This window comes from Cynocephalus volans, chromosome 9, assembly GCF_027409185.1.
Source record: "Cynocephalus volans isolate mCynVol1 chromosome 9, mCynVol1.pri, whole genome shotgun sequence".
NCBI lineage: Eukaryota > Metazoa > Chordata > Mammalia > Dermoptera > Cynocephalidae > Cynocephalus > Cynocephalus volans.
This window is the reverse complement of record NC_084468.1, coordinates 81,412,893-81,433,255: the sequence shown is the minus strand read 5'-3', so window position 1 is coordinate 81,433,255 and position 20,363 is coordinate 81,412,893. Positions and strand designations below refer to the sequence as shown.

General features: G+C 37.3%; 1 pseudogene; it reads right to left on the bottom strand.

Annotated features, from left to right (window-relative positions):
* Positions 1 to 991: 991 nt before the first annotated feature.
* LOC134385750 (small ribosomal subunit protein uS5-like) lies at positions 992 to 14,701 on the bottom strand (annotated as a pseudogene).
* Positions 14,702 to 20,363: the final 5,662 nt, after the last annotated feature.

Here is a 20,363-nt window from a genome sequence, read left to right as displayed (position 1 = left end):
ATACTGGGGGGAAATGGCCTGTGGAAGTCTAAAATGCACATCTTTTCATCCAAATAGGAAATTTTAATCTAAACCCATGAGAATGTATACCTTTATTTAAAAAAATATATTATGAAATAGTACACTTCCTTAATCAAAATAGTATAATCTTAGAATGGTGAGAGTGGTTGAACTGTCCCCAAATTGAAGATACAGGAACTGTAACTGTAAAGTTAACTTTCTGTTCTATTTTAACTACCTATGTCACAAAACTAAATACTATCAGAGTATGAAAATTTTTCAGAAGAAAATCATCTTTGTTGATGTAAGATTTAACTACTGAAATTTAAGAACCCAAATCACTAGAAATGTTTTATGCCGCTAAACTACAGATACTTTCTGTTATACCCTGCAGCAACTTTTTAGGCACTCCATATGGCTAGCAGTACGATTAACAAGTACATGCAAAAAATTGTGGGATGAAGTAAAACTGAAAAATTCAGACAATTGATTTATATGTGGTAAGTGTCACTCAAATAAGGAATTTTATGACATTATTTCAATCAAATAATTGTATGGTGGATTTTAATTCCAGCTATAAAATTCATTGAATGATTGTAATTTTGAAATTAGATTATGAAACATAAAAATCCATCGTCTTGCAGAGATAATATCATTTTTTTAGCTCTTAGGCTGGTGAATAAGATCTAATTTTCATAGTTATGCAGGTAGATACTTGTTAATATAAATAGCAAAATGATATTAAGTATACAATTCGATACAATGAGGAATTTTGTATGTATTGATAATTATGCCAATTTTCTTAAATACAATCTGTTAAATGAGAAATTGGATTTTATTGATATACACATAATCGGAAGTTCTAGTATGTTCGGAAAAGAGCACAGGACTTAGAATGCGGAGAAATTGAGGCCTTGGATCTGCTCACTTACTTGCAATTAAACCTTGAACCAATTAATTAGCCTCTGTTTTTTAAACAGTCTTAGTTAATTTATTTTTCTTGTATAAAAACCTGTGTTGTAGTGACAGCTGGAGCCTGGGTCCTCTGCACAGAGACTCAGGTGTGGTTCACTACAAGACGGTCAGTGAATTCCCAATAGGGAGACTTGGTGAACACTGTCTCCTTCTAGAAGTCAGGGGGCAGATAGCTGTAGGTTTTAGAGATGGCATCAAGGTGGCCTTGGCAAAGTTGCCCAGAGTGGCAGTGCAGCCCCTGGCTGAGGTGCAGCAGTCATCAATACCGGCCATCAGCAAAATTTCTTGGGCACTGGGGCCCAGACAATGCTAGCGTCTCTGGGGGCAGAGATGAGGTATACCAGCACAAAGCCACAGTGGCCTGTCACCTTGCAAGGGACAGTGTGGGGCTTGCTAATCTTGTTCCCCAGTAGCCTTTCTGCACAGGGACAATGGAGAATTTGGCCAGGATGATGGCACCTCGGCTGTGGCTACCTCCTTGGAGCACTTAACACCCAGACCAATCTGGCCCTTGTAGTCCCCAATGGCAACAAATGCCTTGAACCTGGTCTGCTGGCCAGCAGATGTCTTCTTCTGCACCAGCATAATCTTCAAAATCTCATTCTTGGAGAATGCCCCCAGGAAGAAATCAATAATCTCAGACTCCTTGATGGGCAGTGAGAAGAAGTAGATCTCCTCCAGGAACTTCATTTTCATGTACTTGACCAGGAGGCCCAGCTTGGTGATGGGAATCCACTCCTTATCCTCAGACTTGTTTGCCTCCATAAGTGCCTCTAACCCGGCGCCCACCTGGCCCAGGATACAGTTGCTGAAGCCTTTGAGAAAGCTGCCATTCCAGGTCCCTGGGGGTCCTCTGGGTCCTCTGTACCCTCCCGCTGCACCAGTGTCATCTGCTGTTTGATATTCTCTCAGAGAAGAAGCATGTTATAGCTATGATATCTGAACACATGTATTCCAGGTTTCTGATGCAAGGGAAGAAAGAGATAGAGGGTCATGATTCCAAAATGCTTTGGCTCAAAAATGGCAACGATTAATTCCACCCACAATTCATTGGCTAAAACTAGTCACATACAGGCAGAGTGGCTGGGAATGTGGAGAACATACAGATATTTTGTATGTAGTAAATATCTCTACTGTAATGCTTTATGTATTATTTCCCTTTAGTTTCCTTCACTTAAAATGTATTTAACAGGAGGGAGAGATTAGCTCAGGCAAGAATTGACTTGATTTCAAGTAGAAATAAAAGGAAATAGAGATTATCCAGTGATTGAGGGTCATATGGGTTTGAAACACTCAACCGTTTCTGGATACTAAATTAAGAGATTAATCTGAAAAAGGCTTTGAACAAGACAAGCCTATACGACAATGTGAATGTACTTAGTGCCACTGAACTGTACTTTTGAAAATGGTTCAACTGGTAAATTTTATGTCAGGTTATGTATATTTTACCATAATAATGACAATAATAATAATAAAAAGCCTATAAGAATTCTTAGTTAAATACAGTAAATCAGACTTGAAACAAAGATTAGATTAAGGCCTGTTGCTTTTCCACTCAAGTCTATTATATCAGGGGCCTCAAAGTAGTCATCATTAAGTTGAGAGTGAGAAGAGGCATGGGGATAAAAGAATAAGGAAGTAAAGTAAGCTTGAAAATTATGTTTATCAAAGAAAACAGGTTTTCTATATACAGAGTCATATCATCTGTGAACAGGGACAATTTGATTTCCTCTTTACCTACATAGATGCCCTTTATTTCTTTCTCTTGTCTAGTTGCTCTGGCAAGTACTTCCAATACTATGTTAAAAAGGAGTGGAGAGAGTGGGCATCCTTGTCTTGTTCCTGATCTTAAAGGGAAAGCTTTCAGCTTTTCCCCATTCAGGATGACATTGGCTTGGCAGTGGGTTTATCATATATGGCTTTTATTATGTTGAGATGCCTTCTCTCATGCCTGCACTCCCATGTTTATTGCAGCTCTATTTACAAATAGCCAGGTGATGGAACTAACCTAAATGTCTATCAATGGATGACTGGATAAGGAAATTTTGGTATATATACACAGTGGAATACTACTTAGCCATAAAAAAGAATGAAATTCTACCATTTGCAGCAACACAGATGAGCCTGGAGAAAATCATCCTAAGTGAAACAACCCAGGTACAGAAAGAAATACCGCATGTTAACACTCATAACTGAGAGCTGAATGCATAAATAAAGAAAGGAACGAGGGCCAACTGCGTGGCGCACTCGGGAGAGTGCGGTGCTGGGAGCGCAGCGTTGTTCCCGCCCCGCAGGTTCGGATCCTACATAGGGATGACCGGTGTGCTCACTGGCTGAGCACGGTGCAGGCGACACCAAGCCAAGGGTTGTGATCCCCTTACCGGTCACAAAAAAGGATGAAAAAAAAAAAAGAAATGAACAATAGAGAGAGAGAAAGAAACAGCAATCACAGTAATACGTTGAGCTTTTAGAAAACTAGAGGTGGAAGGGAGGGGAGGGGGAGAGGGGGGGAGGGGGGAGGGGGAGGGGGGAGGGGGAGGGGAGGGGGAGGGGGAGGGGGAGGGGGGAGGGGGAGGAGGGGGAGGGGGGAGGGGGAGGGGGGCTAATGAGGAATTGGTCAATGGACACAAAGAATGATTGCATATTGTAATGATGAATAAGCTAACTATACTGATCTAACCACCACACATTCTATACAATTATTGAAAATCAATGTTGTACCCCACATGTATGTATAATAAAAAATAAAATAAAATAAGAAGAAATTAAAATAAAGCACTTTCTCTTATTGAAAAAAAAAGAGAATGGGTAGTGGTTACTGGCACATGAAGCTGGAAGCAAATAGATCAGTGTGTGAGGGAATTGTATCACCAAAGAAAGCTTGGGTGTGGCCTAAAAAATCCTTTTTCTATACAACAATCTTGGACTCCTAAAGTTGCCTGAGCAAGATATGCACTATAATAGCTGTGCAGCTCCCATGGAGGTCATTTACCCCATGGTCTAGTTTATATATAGCCATGGGGTAACCAACAAGAAAGAAAGTCCTCCCAGAGAACTGAATGAGATCAGAATCAAGGAACTTCCCCCACTCCTAGGAAAATGAGACATCAGAGGTCTGCCCAGTAGGATTTTATAATTTGTATGGACCAATGACTACTGTGTGGTCCCCATCCTTTCCTTTTTCATATCGGAGTGGTCAGAGGGGTGGAAAGTAGAAATGGCTAGCTTCCCACCAAAATTTGCACTCCCTCTTTCGTATGGGAAGTTGCTATCCAGCCAAAGATAGTCCACTTTCATTTATATGTGACCAGATCTCACAAAGGAATGTGAGCAGAATTGATCAGTGTAACTTCTAGGCTTGAGTTTTTAAGAAGGAGATTAACCTTTTCTTTGTACTCTTTGGCTACCGGATGTGAAGAATTTCTTACCCAAAGGATGGTGGGATTATAAGATGGAAGGAATTGGGTTTCTGAGTCATTTGTGTGCTGGAAAATCATCTGCTGATTAGAACTACCCAAAATGGACTGTTAAACTTTTACTATGTTAAGCTGTTCAAATTCCGGGATTTATTCATTTCAGCTGTTGGGGCTACCCTAAACCAGGGGCCAAACTTAGCCTGCTGCTTACTTTTATATGGCCTGTGGGCTAAAAATGATTTTTACAATTTTAAGTCATTAGGGAAAAAAAAGAAGCAAAATTAATATTTCCTGATGTGTGAAAACTATTTGAAACTTAAATTTTAGTATCCATAAATGAAGGTTTTTTTTTTTTTTTTTAATGCTCATTCATTTATGTATTATCTATGGTTGGTTTTGTGCTGCAATGTCAGAGTTGAGTAGTTGCAATAGAGACCACTGCGACAGAGACCAGAAAGCCTGAAATATTTACTCTCTGGTGCTTTATAGAAAAAGTTTTCTGACTGTTGCTCTAAACTAAAAAGAAGTTTTGGAATTCATTTCATGCCAGTACAGAAGCTCTCGTATTATCCTCTTCCGCCAATCCTAGGGGTCCTCTCCAGGCAGATATGCCATTTCTACTATAGCAACAGGACAATGTAAACTTAACTTGAAAATATCCATATAGATTTACTTGTTTGGGAGCTTCATATTTTTTAAGATCTGGAAGATTCATAACAGAGATCTCATCTATCTTAGCCAAATGATTAAAAAATCTAAAGCATTACAAATTAATTAAAAAAAATTCATTGACATGAAATTGATTACACGTATTTGTGGGGTAAGGAGTTGAATATCAATACCTGTGTACAGTGTGCAATGATCAAGTCAGGATAATTAACATATTCATTGTACAAAATGTAATAATTTCTTCGTATTGAGGACATTAGATCTCCTCTCTTCCAGTCATTTGATAACATGCAGTAAATTATTGCTAATTATAGGTGCTTAGCTCCACTGTACATCAGTAGAACTTATTTTTTCCTAGCAAGCTGTTTTGTGTGCCTTAACTTGGTAGCTTCCATACCCCTCCCAGTTTCCTGGCTCTAGAAACCACAATTTTATTCTCTCTTTCTGAAAGTTCAATGTATTATTATAATTCTTTCCTTCTTTCTTTTTCTTTCTTTCTTTGCTCCCACTTATGAGTGAGGACAAGTGGTATTTTTCTCTCTGTGCCTGGATTATTCTACTTATCGTAATTTTCTCGAAGTTCATCCATGCTTCTGTGAATAACAGAATTTCATTCTTTTTTATGATTGAGTAGTATTCCATTGTGTATATATACCATATTTTCCTTATCCAGCTGTCTGTTGATGAACTTTAGTTTGTTTCCATATCTTGGCTTTTGTAAATAGAGCTGCTATAAACATGGGAGTGCAGTTATCCCTTTGTTATGATGATTTCCATTCATTTGGGTATATCCCCAATAGTAGGATTGCTGGATTGTATGGTTGTTCTATCTGCAGTTGTTTGAGAAACCTCCATACTGTTTTCCATAGTGGCTTTGCCAATTTACAGTCCTGCCAGCAGTGTAGATGTGTTCCCTTTTCTTCTCATTTCTGCCAGCATTGTTATTCTATGTCTTTTAATAATAGCCAATCTAACTGGGGTGAGATGATATCACAGGGTAGTTTTGATTTGCATTTCCCTAATGAATAGAGATGTTGAGGATTTTTTCATGTACCTGTTGGTGATTTATACATCTTCTTTTGAGAAATGTCTGTTGAGCTCCTTTGCCCATTTTTTAATCGGGTTATTTGTTTTTTTACTGAGAAGTTGTTTGAGTTCCTTGTATATTCTGGATATTATACCTTGTTGGATGCATAGTTTGCAAATATTTTCTCCCATTCTGTAGGTTGTCTTTTTGCTCTGTTAATTGTATCCTTTGCTGTGCAGAAGCTTTTTAGTTTGATATAATCACATGTTTATTTTTTCTTCATTTGCCTGTGCTTTTGAATTCTTATTTGTAAAGTCTTTGCCCAGACCTACATCCTGAAGTGTTTCTCCTGTGTTTTCTTCTAGGAGTTTTATAGTTACAGGTCTTATATTTAAGTCTTTAATCATTTTGATTAATGAGTGAGTTCTTGCTCTATTAGTTCCCACGAGAGCTCATTGCTTAAAAAGACCCTGTCACCTTCTCTCTCTCTCCTGCTTCTTCTCTCTTGCTTCCTCTTGCCATGTGATCTGCTTGTACCTGCTGGCTGCCTGCCACTTTCTGCCATGAGGTCCATGCCAGATGCAGCTGTCCCAGAATTGTAAGCCAAATAAACTTCTTTTCTTTATAAATCACCCAGTGTCAGGTATTTCTGTTATAGTAACACAAAATGGACTAAAACGGATACACACGATTTCCCTTTGATTTCTGAATGATAGCTTTGCTGGGTATAGTATTCTTGGCTGGCAGTTTTTTTCTTTTAGGACTTTGGATATATCATCTCTTTCTTTTCTGGCCTGAAAGGTTTCTGCTGAGAAATCTGTTGTTACTCTGATGGGGATTCTCTTATAGGTGACTTGATGCTTTTCTCTTGCTGTTTTTAGTATTCTCTCTCTGTCTTTGAGTTTTGACTGAAATATGTCTTGGAGAGGACCTTTTTGAATTGAACGTGTTTCAGGATCTTTGAGCCTCTTGAATCTGGAAGTCATATTGCTCCCAATACTGGGAAAGTGTTCTGCTATTATTTCATTGAATAGGTTTTCAATGCCTTGTTCTTTCTCTTCCCCTTCCAGAATGCCCACAATTTGGATATTTGTACAATTAAGATTATCTAATAGCTCTTGTAGTTTTCTTCATTTAAAAATTCTTTTTTTTTGTCTGCCTGGGTTATTTCAGAAAAATTGTCTTCAAAATTAGAAATTCTTTCTTCAGCTTGCTCTAACCTGCTGCTTGAGCTCTCAGCTGTGTTTTTTTATTTCATTAAATGCATCACTTAATTTAGTTCTGCTACGTTTTCTATCAAGGTATCTATATCTTTGTAAAATTCCTCTTTCAGATTCTGGATTGTTTTTCTCATTTTGTTGTGTTGTCTATTTGAATCTTCTTATATCTCATTGCGTTTCTTTAAGATTGTTGTTTGGCAGTCTCCCAAACAAAGAAAAGCCCAGGACCAGATGGCTTTACTGCTGAATTCTAACAAACCTTTAAATAAAAATTAACACAAGTTCTCTTCAAACTATTCCAAAAAATTGAAACAGAGACCCTTCTCCCAAACTCATTCTGTGAGGCCAGCATCACCCTAATACCAAAACCAGACAAAGTACAACAGAAAAAGAAAACTGCAGGCCAATATCCTAGATGAACACAGATGCAAAATCCTAAACAAAATATTAGAGAAGAATACAGCAGCACATCAAAACAAAAAAAAAATTACATACCATGATCAAGTATGATTCATCCCAGGAATGCAAGTTTGGTTCAACAGATGCCAATCAATAAGTGGGATACACCACATGAGCAAAACCAAAGACAAAACCCATATGATTATCTCAATAGGTGCAGAAAAAGCATTTGATAAAATTCAACACCCTTCCTGATAAAGGCCCTCAGCAAATTAGAAATAGAAGGAAAGTATCTGAACACAATAAAATCCATATACAAAAAACCCATTGCCAATATCATCCTGAATGGGAAAAAACTGAAAGCTTTTCACTTAAGAATAGGAAGAAGACAAGGATGTCTACACTCAAATGACAAATGACTTGATCCTGTACATAGAAAAATCTAAAGATTCTACCAAAAAACTCTTAGAGCTGAGTAATAATTTCAGTAATGGCAGGATACAAAATCAACACCCCCAAATCAGTAGCATTTTGTACTCCAATAACGAATTAGAAGAAAAATAGATCAAGAAAAATAGATCAAGCCCATTTATAGTAGTCACCCCAAATTAAAATACCTAGGAATCAATTTAAACAAAGAGGTGAAAGATCTCTAAAGTAACACTACAAAACAGAGGACACCAAAAGGTGGAGAGACATTCCATGCTCTTGGATTGGAAGAATTAACATTGTGAAAATGTCCATACTACCTAAAGTGGTCTATAGATTCAATGCAATCCCCACCAAAATACCAATAACATTCTTCACAGAAATTGAAAAAAACAATCCTAACATTCATATGGAACAAGGAAAGAGCATAAATAGCCAAAGAAGTCCTGAGCAAAAAAAATAAAACCAGAAGCATAACACTACCCAACTTCAAATTATACTGAAAAAGCTATAGTAACCAAAACAACATGGTACTAGCATGAAAACAGACACGTGGACCATTCAAACAGAATAGAAAACCCAGAAATCAACCCACACACTTATAGCCAACTGATCTTAGACAAAGGCAACAAGAACATACATTGGGGAAAAGACTGCCTCTTCAATAAATGGTGCTGGGAAAATTGGACATCCATATGCAGAAGAATGAAACTAAAATCAACTCAAAATGGGTTAAAGACTTAAATATAAGATCCAAAACCATAAAATTATTAAAAGAAACCGTAGGGGAAACACTTCAGGATGTAGGACTGGGCAAAGATTTTATGATTGAGACCTCAAAAGCACAAGCAACAAAAGGAAAAAGAAACAAATGGGATTATACCAAACTAAAAAGCTTCTGCACAGTAAAGGAAACAATCAACAGAGCAGAAAGACAACCAACAAAATGGGAAAAAATATTTGCAAACTATACATTTGACAAGGGAGTAATATCCAGAATATATAAGGAACTCAAACAACTTCACAGTAAAAAATCAAATAAGTCATTTAAAAAATGGGCAAAGGAGATGAATAGACATTTTTCAAAGGAAGACACACAAACGGGCAACAGGTAAATGAAAAAATCCTCAACATTACTAATCATTAGGGAAATGCAAATCAAAATCACACTGAGATATCATCTCACCCCAATTAGACTTGCCAGTATTAAAAAGACAGAATAACAGATGCTGGCAAGGATGTGGAGAAAGGGAACACTCCTATACTGTTGGTGGTACTGTAAAATAGTACAGCCATTATAGAAAATAGTGTGGAGGTTTCTGAAACAACTACAGATAGAACAACCATATGATCCAGCAATCCCAATTCTGGGTATATACCCGAATGGAAACCATCATGTCAGAAGGATATGCGCACTCTCATGTTCATTGCAGCTCTATTTGCAATAGCTAAAATATGGAACCAACCTAAATGTCCATTGATGGATGACTGGATAAAGAAATTGTGGTGTAGGTACACAATGGAATACTACTCAGCCATAAAAAAGAATGAAATTCTGCCATTTGTAGCAACATGGATGAGTTTAGAGAAAATTATGTGAAGTGAAATCAGCTAGATATAGAAAGAGAAATACCGCATGTCCTCACTCATAAGTGGGTGCTAAGGAAGAAGGAACAAATCTATGGTTGCTAGAGGTGCCAGGGGAAGGAGAAGGGGGTGGGGAGAAATTAGGTAAGGGGCATAAAGAATAATTATGATTTGTAATAATGAACAAGTTAATAATATTTATTTGATCAACACATGTTGTACACAGGTGATGGTCATCAACATTGTACCCCCAAAATATGTATAATCAACCATGCTTCAATAAAAAAAGAAAAAAATTGTTGTTTGGAATGCTTGGAATTCCTCTTCAGTCATTTCAAGGATTTCTTGCTTTTTGGTGTCCAGTACTGGAAAACCATCCTGTTCCTTTGGGGGTATCATATTTTCTTGTTCATATTTCTGGTATGCCTACATTGCTCTCTGAGCATTTGTGGAGCAGTTGCTTCTTGTGTTCCTCTGAAATGGCTTTTGAGGACAGACTCCCTCCTGCAGATGTGTTTTATATTGACCATTGGGTAGGCGTTTTAGTTTTGGTTCTGGGTGGATGTAGTAATGTAGTCTCTGTGTGGTTACTTAGATCGTATTTAACATTGGAGTTGTTTGTGAGTGCCTCCATGGCTTAGGCACTGGGTCACTCAGTGGTTCCTTGGTGAGTGACACTGTGTTGAGTCATTGAGGTCATGGGCAAGATCCCAAGCTTCTGGGAGAAGCACCTGTGTGTCCTGTTGTTCCTTGGCTGAGGCGGGTGACTGTGGGTGGACTTGTTGGCACCTTGGCTAATGTCCCATGACCCTGATACATGCACTGGGATGTAGTGAAGCTCCTCAGTTTGAATGCATGATCCTGGGGGGTGGGGTTTCTCTTTCCTTTTTCCTGCAGGCAGAGGCTCCTCCTGGTCCTTGCTTTTCCCGGTTATGGGGTGGGGTGATGATGGATGGCAATTTTCTTCCTTATTCTACTTGGTTATCCTGAGTTTCTGCACTCAGTTGCAGATCTGTGTATGTCCCTTGCCAGGTCAATGCAGTAGTGTGGGCTGCATGAGTAGTTCTCACTTCCGGGTGTGCAGCCACAGGGACAGCACAAATTCTCCTGTGGGTTGGGCCACTGGGTCGCAGGGCTGCATTTGCTCACCTCTTTCCTCTATTCTCCTGCCTAGTAAGACACAGAGCACCTGGATCTGAGTGAGGTCGAGCTGGTGGCACCTGGGCTGGCCATCAGTGGGGAGCAGGATGGATTGCTGTACTACAGATTTTAAATTGCCATAAGAAAATTCAGAGAGAAACACATTTCCTGATGCCAACTTTCTTCCTCCTCCTATGTCAAATTTTTATATAAACCACTGTAAATTGCATTTAAATAAGATCACACAATGCGATAATCAGAATTATTCTGAAATAAAGAAGCAAAATAAATACTCTTTTATCATCACTAAATTCATTTTTCAGCAGCTTTATTGAGATGTAATTCACATGTCTTACAATTCACCCATATAAAGTGTATGATTCAGTGTTTTTTATTATATTCCCAGATGTGTGCAACCATCACCACAGTTGACTTTAGAACATTCTATCAGCTGTAAAAGAAACTCTGTTCTTTATCTAGTACCCCTCAACTCCCCCAACTGCCCACTCCCGCTCCATCCTTGATCAACCACTGATCAATCTATTTTCTATCTCTGTAGGTTTACCTGTCCTGGTCTTTCATATGAATGGAATCAAATAATATATGGTATTTTGAGACTGCCTTTTCTCACTTACCATGATGTTTTCAAAGTTCATTTATATTGTAGCATGTATCACTACTTCCTTCCCTTTTATGGCAAATAATATTCCATTGTATGGTTATACCACATTTTACTCATCCATTTGTCAATTGATGGGCATCTGGATTGTTTTACATCTTGGCTATTATAAATAATCCTGCTATAAACATTAATGTACAAGTTTGTATATGGACATATGTTTTCATTTCTCTTGGGTATATTTGTAGGAGTAAAATTGCTGGTAATATGATAACTCTATGTTTAATTATTTGAGAAACTGTCAGACTGTTTTCTGAAGCAGCTGCACCAATATACATTTCCACAAGTGGTGTATGAGGGTTCAGATTTTTCTATTCCTTGCCAGCACTTCTTACTATTGGACTTTTTGATTCTAGCAATCCGGTTGTGTGTGATGTAGTATACCATTGCAGTTTTGGTTTGCATTGCCCCGGTGGCTAATTATACCACACGTCTCTTTATGTGTTTATTGGCTACTTGTATATTTTTCTTTGGAGAAATGTCTTTTCAGATCCTTTGCCCGTTTTTAAATGTCTTTTTATAATGGAGTTAAAAAGAGTTTTTTATATATTCTAGATACAAGTCTCTTATCAGATACATAATTTGCAAATATTTTCTCCCATTCTGTGGGTTGTCTTTTCACTTTGTTGATAATGTCCTTTGAAATGCAAAAGCTTTAAATTTTTATTCTTTTGTTGTTGTTGTTGCAGCTGGCCTGTATAGGGATCTGAACACCATAACCTTGGAGTTATAATACCACGCTTCTAACCAACTGAGCTTACCGACCAGCCCTCAAAAGTTTTTAATTTTGATGACATCTAATTTATCTATTTTTTTTTTTTTTAGTTACTTGTACTTTGGGTATCATATCTAAGAATCCTTTGCCAAATCCATAGTCATAAAGATTAGTCCCTATCTTTTCTTGTAAGATTTTTATAGTTTTAGCTTTTATATTTAGATCTTTCATACATTTAGTTAACTTTTGTATATGGTGTGAAGTAAGGGTCCAATTTTATTCTTTTGCATGTGGCTACCTTGTTGTTCTCATACCATTTGTTGAAAAGACTATTCTTTCCCAAATATATGGTCTTGACACTTTTGTTGAAATCAGTTGACCATAGATGTGTGGGTTTATTTCTGAACTCTTGATTCTATTCCATTGATCTATATATTTATCCTCGTGTTAGTACCACACTGTCTTAAATACTGTTGCTTTACATTAAGTTTTAAAATCAGGAAGAGTGAATCCTTCTACTTTGTTATTTTTTAAGGATTGTTTTGGCTATTCTGGGTCCTTTGCAATTTCACATGAATTTTAGAATTAGCTAGTCAATTTCTGCAAAAAAATTACTTCAGACTTTGATGGGGATTTTGTTCAATCTGTGGATCAGTTTGGAGAATATTGCCATCTTAACAATGTTAAATCTTTCCTTCCATAACCATGGGGTCTTTTTCCAATTATTTAGATCTTCTTTAATTTCCTTCAACAAAGTTTTGTAGTTTTAAGAGTATATGTTATGCATTTCTTTGTTAAGTTTATTTCTAAGTATTTTATTATTTTTGATGTTATTGTAAATGGTATTATTTTCTCAGTTCTATGTTTTGACTGTTCGTTGCTAGTGTGTAGAAATACAGTTGATTTTTGCAAGTTGATCTTGTATCTTGCAATCTTGCTGAACTCATTTACTAGTTCTATGAAGTTATTTTTTTAAAGTAACTTTCTTAGGACCATTTTTGTATACAAGGTGATGTAATGTGTAAATAGATACAGTTTTAGCTTTTCCTTTTCAATCTGGACAACTTTTATTTGTTTTTCTGGCATAATTGCCTTGTACAGACCTCCAATATAATGTTAAATAGAAGTAATGAGGGCAAACAGTCTTGTCTTCTTCCTGGTCTTAGGGGAAATTATTCTAGTCTTTCACCATCCAGTGTGATGTTAGCTATGGGTTTTTCATCGATGCTCTTTATCAGGTTGAGGGAGTCCCTTTCTATTCCTAGTTGTTGAGAGTTTTTATTATAAATGGGTCTTGGGTTTTGTCAAACATATTTGCTCTATCTATTAAGGTGATTATGTGGGTTTTTGTTTACTTGTTTGTTTTGCTGCTGGCTGGTATAGGGAAAGTTTCTATCCTTTATTCTGTTATTATGGTGTACTACATTGATTGACTTTTGTATGGTAAGTCAACTTTGGATTCCTGGGATAAATTCTACTTGGTCACAGTGTGTAATGCTTCTTATATGTTGCCAGATTCAGTTTAGTGAGGATTCAGTTTAGTGAGGGTATGGCTCAAGAGTGTAGTACGTCTTCAGATGAGATTAGCATGTGGATTGAGATTTCTATTGGGAGTACTACTCGGTTGTTGACTTCTAGAAGTCGGAGCTCACCTGGTATTTTCTGAGAATTTTTTCATCTATATTCACAAAGGATGTTAATCTGTGTTTTTCTTTTCTTGTGATGACTTTGTCTAGTTTTGGTATCAGGGTAATTCTGGCATCATAGAATCAGTTAGGGGGTGTTCCCTTATTGTCTATATTTTGGAAGACTTTATGAAGGATTGGTATGAATTCCTTAAATGTTTGGTAGAAATCACCAGTGAAGCTCTTTGGGTTTGGGCTTTTCTTTGTAAAAGTTCTAAAATTACTTATTCAATCTCTTTCTTTGATATAGGTACATTCAGATTCATACTTCATTTCGAGTCAGTTTTGATAGGTTATGTCTTTCTCAGAATTTGTCCATTTGATTTAAATGATCTAATTTGTTGGTATACAGTTTTTCATAGTATTCCCTTGTCACCTTTTTTATTTCTGTAAGGCCAGTAGTTATGCTCCCTCTTTCATTCCTGGTTTTAGTAATTTGAGTCTTCTCTCACATTCACTAAGGTGGCCACTTTCTGAATTTTCCGGGATTTGTCTGCTACCCTCTTGGATACATGTATTTACCAAGTGTTCCAGTTATCTGTTAGTGCATACAAATCCTGAAAATTTATGCTCAGTCTTCTACAGGTCTTCTCAGTGGGAGGAGGTGGGGGTGGCTAGTGAACGTTCTTGTGGGTAAACCATATCCTCAAATTCTGTTCTACTTTCATGAAGTCCTTCCAATTACTTATTCCCTGGATCTCCTTGGCTTCAATCTCCTCATACCATCCTTTTCAGGTTTCTGATCATCTGAGGAAGCCATCACTGCCCATGAACTAGTATAGATGTTTAACTCTAGCCAACTCTCTTAGATAGAGTGGGCAGCCAAATGTAGCCCTGGAAGTTTCTTCTCACCAGAAAGATGTCCCTTCCCTACATAATTCAGGGCCTCCCTACTCACAGTATGCATTCCATATCATACAGACCATCCATAAACCATAGATGCATGTTTTTAGTGCTTAATCAGCTGGTCATGAGGAATTTGTCCTAAGACTATACATGTGGATTACTGGAGAAATAGTGCACCTGGAACGGAAGCTCTGGTAATATGAGCCATCTGCTTATGAAACCTAAGTGTGCCTTCAGGATACATGCAGGACCCTTCTTTCCTAGGTCTCTACTGTTGAAGATAGAATCCTGCCATGCATGACTGTTTTTATGGCTTTGTGGATTAGATATCACCATGTTTATGATGGGGATATCTGATGAAAAGGTCACATTATTGTTTTGTGGCTAAGCAAAAAGTCTTTGCCAGAGCTCCACAAAAAGTGAGGAGATATTTCTTTATAGAAAAATGGTTACTTGACTGAGGGAACATACCTTTGCCCAAAACACTAGGGACCTATGCTGAGATTTTTTAAATCAAATCTTGCCACGGGTTCCATATAGCAACCTGAGCTGTCACAGACACTTCAAACACATAGAATTCTCTAGCATAATACACCTTGTGCTGCAGCCTGGATATATTAGAGAACTTTTTTCTCCTGCTTTTAGCTCCAGTCAACCTGGAAGTCTTATGGGTTACTTGATAAATGGGTCAGACAGCCAACCCAAATTTTACATATGTTGTCTTTGAAATCCAATGATTTTTTAAAAAGCAGGAACTTATCTTTCTTTTTGAAGGGAATATCTTAACATTTCCCACACCACTAGATGCCCAGAAAATACCCTGTGGTGGCCATCCCCTGAATTTTCATGAGGTTTATTTAACACCTTCTGGTATGCGTGTGTTTTACCAAGTGTTCCAGCTATCCAATAGCACATACAAACCTCTAAAATTTATGGCTTTAAACAGTATGTTTTGATTTCACAATTCTGTAGGTTGACTCTTGCCAACTGATTTTCTTGCTTGTGGTTTCTCATGTGGTTGTAGCCAGATGTTGATTTGGTTTGACATCCAAGTAGCTTCTTTATTCACATTTTGTGTCTAGGCTAGAATAGATGGAATACAGTGGGGGTAGGGGGGTGGATGGTCATGTCTCTCTCCATATAGACTTTCCTTTGGCGAGCTTGGGCTTTCTCACGGCAGCACAGTCTCAGGGTAGCTGTAGGTGTCTGGCTTCCTACAGATTAAGGCAGAGGTTACAAGCTTCTTCTGACCTAGCATGTCAGTATGACACCATCACATGGTGGCTCAGTAATGTCCAATAGGATGATCAGATGGTGAAATTCTCTTTTTGACAAAGATCTGGAGAGTTGATAAAGGCCAGAATAAAACAAAACAATTAAAATGTATTGTCACCTATGTCAGGTGAATGCTTCAGTGTATATTTCCAGTAAACAAGGATGTTCTACATAACCATAATATAACCACCAAAATCAAGAAAATTCATTAAAGACACATTACTGCCATTTATCTAATCCTGAGACTCCATTCACTTTCACCAGTTGTACCAGTGATGTCCTTTATGGCAAAAGGATCCAGTCAATTTTCTTATCTTGTTTTTAGTTATCATGTCTTTATTCTCTGTCAGTCTGGAGTAGTTTCCAGGCTTCCCTTGATTTTCATGACCATGACACTTTTGAAGAATTACGAGCCAGTTATCTTGTAGAACATTCCTTAGGCTGTGTCTGATGTTTACTCATGATTAGATTCAGGTTGTGCATCTTTGGCAAGAATGTCATAGAAGTGGAGCTGTGTTCTCATCTCATCCTATCTAGTGGTGCACAATTTTGATTTGCTCCATTATTGGTGAGGTTAACTTTGAGCACTGGATGAAGGTGGTCCCCATCAGGCTTCTCCGTTGTGAAATTACACCTTTATGCTATGTAACTAATAAGTATTTTATGATTAGTTACTTTGAGATAATGTAAATATTCTGTTCCTTATCAAATTTTAATATTTTAAATTTATGTATAATATAATTTTGGATTCATGAGTTTGTTTTATTCAATGGGTTATAATTCATTACTATTATTATTTATTTTGTTACTAAAATTGTGTCAGATTTGGTCAATGTTCTGTGCCTTCTGTCCTTCGGGTTGCATTACCTGGCCTTTGCAGGGCACTCTCTGGGAAGCTAGAGGCCCCACAGGTCTGGTCTGCCTAGATCACAGCAGTGGTGGTCTCTCTTTATTAGGAGGCTCTACATCTTAGGCAGTGGTTATAGCCACAGCAGCAAATGGACTGCATGACACAAAAGCCACTGCTATGGCCATTCTCACAGGAAAACAAGGCAAAAATCTGAATCTAGGGTAGTCATTAAACAAAACTGCTATAGTCCATTTCTTTCCTGAGAGGAAAAAATGTTAAGTGTAATTCATCACGCTGGTAGCCTATAACAATTTCCTGGAATATTAGCAAAACAATTTCCAGTTCTTCTCTTGCAATTTGTTCCAGCTTTGTAATTACTATACAGTATCTTGTTCTTCTATCATTCGTTCTAGATTTCTCTCTTTTTCAGACAGCAATTAAGCAGCCTGGATTGCTTGCAGTCGAATGACCAAGCTTTCATTCTTGAGTGGTATGAGCCCTTAGTTTACCTTTCCTTGAGGACCAGGGTATCTGCTATTGCCCATCTACAGTTAATTGTCATGGAAGAGACCCCACAGAGCCTCTCTAAATTTCTTATGGCGATCAAGATTGTTACTCCAGACCTACTTTCTGGTCTTCTGGCATGAGGAGTCTGCTATTGCCCACTTGCAGTAGTCATTGGGCATGGACGTCTCAATAGATACCATTCTTTCCCCTTCTGCTAACTTGATACTAGCCAATGTGGTAGCCTTAAAAGCCATATATTAAATACAGCAGAGCTACATGATGGAAGGAACTGAAACACCACATGATAATCAATAATCAGAAATATTCATTTTGAATTTTATCTGAACAAAAAATAAACTTTTATTGTGTTTTAGTCATTATACATTTTGGGCATAATTTGTTAGATTAGCTAGTGTAACTTTAGTAACACATTGCTTCCCTGAGGCCAAAACTCTGAACTAATAATATGAACATAATAATATTAATAGTTTTAATCATCTAGACTATTCTATCCTGAGTTTGCCAAAATTATCATTACTATCATCAACAGTGGCAGTCATATTCACATATCCCATCTCAAACTGCTCTGCTGGGCCCTGTGCAAAGCGAAATCAGAAATGCCTCCTGTTTTCAGGGGAGATGCTACTTAAGCAGTTAATATTGATATAAGAGACAAAATTTCAATTTTGTTTGTAATGGTGATATAGTACATGCAAAATAAGAGAAACTGTATACTTCAACATATTGAATTACTTTCCTAATTTTTTTTTTTTTTTTTTTGGTGGCTGGCCAGTATGAGGATCTGTACCTTGACCTTGGTGTTATCAGCACCACATGCTCCCAAGTGAGCTAACCGGCCAGCCCATTCCTGAATAGTTTTCAATAGCAACTTTGATTTTGAAGGAACATGGAAGAAAATTGATTATAATTATTCTTCGATACTATTCCTTTCCGTATGCCTTAGATCAGTGGTTTTCAAATGGTGCTATTCTGTCCTTGGGACAGAGGGCAATGTCTGGAGACGTTTTTGATTGCCACGAATCTGGGGGATATTACTGGGATTTAGTGGGTAGAGGTCAAGGACGCTGCTAACACCCTACCACAAAGAACTGTTCAGTCCAAAATGTCAATAATGTTGAGGAACTCTGTCTTAGATTATAACATTTTAAATTCCCTTCTTTAATGTGACTTAATTTGTAGTTAAAACTCAAGCCAAACCAAAATAGAATAACTGAAACCACTATCAGGTGGGGGAAACAGAATAAACCTAATTGTCAACTTATAGTTATAATGTAAAATGCCACCAAAGAAATTTATTACCTTCTCGTACATATTATACTATAGTTTCCATCAAGACAACAAAGCCAACCTCATTTTTATGGTTGTTGTACACTCCTGTATATTCCTACTCTTGGTTTTCAGAATGGAGAATTAAATACCAGACGTTCTAGGTTTGCACATCCTCATAAGCTCCATCATCAAAAATGAGGTGAATGTAGAAATCTATTTGTAGCAGAGGAAAATGCCCCAAATGTAGGCATGAGGGGCAGTGATCAGAGGTCATCATAGCCACACATGACAACAGAGGCTTGATAGGGAGAAAGCCGAAATCTCTTGTTATCTCCCAGTCTTGGCAAGAATTCACAGTTGTTTTAGAGGTGTTAGATAACAATGAGAGGTTCCACACATCTATTATTTTCCTTAGAGCTACTCTGGGATTAGAGAGTAGAATTGTGGGAAGTGTAAAGGAAGGCACAACATGTATGTTCTTGCTGCTGTTGCACAGAATCCACTGACTTTAGCAAACCTCACCTTCTTCTCACAAACCTGGCAAATGAAAAAAACAAAACAGCCTGGCTCACCTGGTGTTTTTTCTCTTTCTTCTCCAATTATATTCAAGTTTTTTGGAAGTAGCTCAGACTTGTCAGTCATGAAAAAAGTTGGTTGTAGCTCTCTTGTTCAGGGCAGTATAACTAATATTACAAAAACTGCACACATATCTGAAGAATGTCTATTTGTCACCTTGAAAATTAAAGTATTGCAAGTTTAGGTTGAAAACCATAAAACCACAGCAATAAAAAAGAACCAGCGACAGGAAATTTAGAAAATAAATAGAATCACAAGAATAGAATCACATATTTGGGACCTATATCCATCAAGGCAAACGTCTGACTCAGACCTTGTTTCAGTCTGTCCTATGTCAGTAATCTGTAAAAGGAGGAAAATTCAGATATACAATTAACCAAGCAACATGATTTATGCTGCAATAAAAAAACCTTTCATCTCAATCCAGTCTTGGTCAAGGAGCCATTGCTTCTTTCCACAATTTAACTGCCCATTTAAAACAAGGCCTTGTTGATTCTTCAGGATCCACTAACTGGCAACATTCAGCTAGGTCCTGGGTTTGAATATCTTTAAGGTGTCAATGAAGAAGGGATATGTTAGGCAAGTTACTGGTATAAACAAGATTAAAGAATGAATAGTAAGCTACTTTTGAAAATGAAATATTTTAACACATCTTCAAGAATTTAATAGATATTTTTAGCCTATGAAATTGATATGAGAATCTAAAATAACCCAAAGGCCCTCTCACTAAAAAGTCCAGAGGTAATAACAATGCATCTTGTCAGTTTTATCTATTTCAATGTGTTTTACACACTAAGTGTGTTGACTTAATAGTTCAGAGATTCTCAACTATGAGTCTTATTGGTATCACCTGGATAACTTTAAAATGCTATTCTCCAGAGATTCTAATTTAATTATTTAGAGTGGGGCTCAAACATTCCTTAGTTTTAAAATCTCCCTGCAATTTTAATGACCAGCCAAGCATGAGAACCACTGTGTTAGTATAGTGTGAAAGCAAATTACTTGGTTTTAAGCAGCATTTAGAAAATGAAATACAATATAACAGAGTATACTTGAATGTAAACAATGCAGTAAGGGT